Below are 2,500 nucleotides of genomic sequence, written 5' to 3'. Positions count from 1 at the left end.
GCGGGCTCCAGCTTAGGGCCGGAGAAAAAGGACGGGGCGCCGCCGCCGCCTCGCCCGCCGCGTGCAGACTTTCTCGTCGAGCCCTCCGGCGACGGGGGAAGCCGGGGTAGGCCAGACGCCACGGGCCGCCCGCGTATGGCTCGCGCCGGCAAAAGGAGGCCGAGGCGCCGCCGCCTCGCCCGCGCCATCATCGGGCCCTCCTCCCTGGGGGGGGCCGGGGAAAGCCGCGGCAGGCTCGAAACCCCCCGGCCGTCTGCGTGCGCCCGGCTGCCGGCCACCACGACGGGCCGCCGCTCTCTGCCCGCTTGGCGGGCTCCGGCTTAAGGCCGGAGAAAAACAAAGGACGAGGTGCCGCCACCTCGCCCGCCCCCATCCCCTGGCCCTCAGGAGCCGGCGGCGGCCGCCGCGGCGGGCTGGGCTCTCGCAGGCATCTCTGCCTCGGGGCCTCTACCAGCACTCGCCATCGCCATCATCGGGCCCTCGGGGGGACGGGGGAAAGCCGCGCCGAGCTCCGCTGCGCTCCCCCTGCCCTTCCAGCGTTCGAGTGCCGGCGGCGGCCGCCGCCGCCGGTCTTCGCTCTTCGCCCTGCCCCGCGGGAGCCGAACCGTCCGGGGGAACCGCCACTACGCCCGCCGAGCGCCCCACTTGGCCGGCCGAGGCGAGGGCGTTGCAGCCGCTGGCTAGCGCCGCTCTCGGAGGCGAGTCCCCACTCCCTCCTATAGTACGGACAGGCACGTCCCCGCCCCCGGCAAGCTGCAAGAACGGTGCCTCCGCCCACCGGGGGGGCGCGCCGCCGCCGCCGCCTTTTACGATGACGTAACTGGAGGCAGCGAAAAACAGCGACCCCTTGGGCAGCTCCGAGCAGGCGGCGGGGACAACACGTCTACCCCTCAGCCCCGGAAACGCGACCAAGTCCCGCCGGAGCCCGGTAGACGTGGCCACCCTTTTCGCCGGACGCGCCGACAGCGACGGTCCGCGCTCTCCGGGGACCGCCGCCGGCCGCCGCCGGCCCCGGAGCCGGGTCGACCTGGCGGCCACCTGCGGAGCCGGGTAGACCTAGCGGCCGCCACCGGCCGCGGAGGCGGGTAGACGTGGCGTCCGGCCGCGGAGGCCGGTAGACGTGGCGTCCCGGCCGCGGAGGTCGGTAGACGTGGCGTCCGACCGCGGAGGTCGGTAGACGTGGCGTCCGGCCGCGGAGGCGGGTAGACGTGGCGTCCGACCGCGGAGGCCGGTAGACGTGGCGTCCGGCCGCGGAGGTCGGTAGACGTGGCGCCCGGCCGCGGAGGTCGGTAGACGTGGCGTCCGACCGCGGAGGCGGGTAGACGTGGCGTCCGACCGCGGAGGTCGGTAGACGTGGCGTCCGGCCGCGGAGGTCGGTAGACGTGGCGTCCGGCCGCGGAGGTCGGTAGACGTGGCGTCCGGCCGCGGAGGCGGGTAGACGTGGCGTCCGACCGCGGAGGCCGGTAGACGTGGCGTCCGGCCGCGGAGGCGGGTAGACGTGGCGCCCGGCCGCGGAGGTCGGTAGACGTGGCGTCCGACCGCGGAGGCCGGTAGACGTGGCGTCCGGCCGCGGAGGCGGGTAGACGTGGCGTCCGGCCGCGGAGGCGGGTGCACGTGGCGGCCGGCCGCCACGTGCTCCGGAGCCGGCTGGACCGGCCAGCCCGGTTCTCCCCAGGCCGAGCTGTGGGTGGGTGGTGGTGGGGGCTAATTTCTACTTTTTTCCCCTTTTTCGGGATTTACGCGAATCTGGCGCAAGGGCCACCCCGTCCCTGTTTCAGCAGGGCGGCGGGGGTCGTGGGGGGGGGTCCGGGGGGGTTAATTTTTTTTTTTCCCCTTTTTCGGGATTTACGCGAATCTGGCGCAAGGGCCACCCCGTCCCTGTTTCAGCAGGGCGGCGGGGGTCGTGGGGGGGGGTCCGGGGGGGTTAACTTTTTTTTTTCCCCCTTTTTCGGGATTTACGCGAATCTGGCGCAAGGGCCACCCCGTCCCTGTTTCAGCAGGGCGGCGGGGGTCGTGGGGGGGGGTCCGGGGGGGTTAATTTTTTTTTTTCCCCTTTTTCGGGATTTACGCGAATCTGGCGCAAGGGCCACCCCGTCCCTGTTTCAGCAGGGCGGCGGGGGGTCGTGGGGGGGGGGGTCCGGGGGGGTTAACTTTTTTTTTTCCCCTTTTTCGGGATTTACGCGAATCTGGCGCAAGGGCCACCCCGTCCCTGTTTCAGCAGGGCGGCGGGGGTCGTGGGGGGGGGGGGTCCGGGGGGGTTAACTTTTTTTTTTCCCCTTTTTCGGGATTTACGCGAATCTGGCGCAAGGGCCACCCCGTCCCTGTTTCAGCAGGGCGGCGGGGGTCGTGGGGGGGGGTCCGGGGGGGTTAATTTTTTTTTTTTCCCCTTTTTCGGGATTTACGCGAATCTGGCGCAAGGGCCACCCCGTCCCTGTTTCAGCAGGGCGGCGGGGGTCGTGGGGGGGGGTCCGGGGGGGTTAACTTTTTTTTTTCCCCTTTT

This window comes from Aptenodytes patagonicus, unplaced genomic scaffold (genome assembly GCF_965638725.1).
Source record: "Aptenodytes patagonicus unplaced genomic scaffold, bAptPat1.pri.cur scaffold_187, whole genome shotgun sequence".
Lineage (NCBI taxonomy): Eukaryota > Metazoa > Chordata > Aves > Sphenisciformes > Spheniscidae > Aptenodytes > Aptenodytes patagonicus.
The sequence above is the reverse complement of the archived record's forward strand: the minus strand, read 5'-3'. Positions refer to the sequence as shown.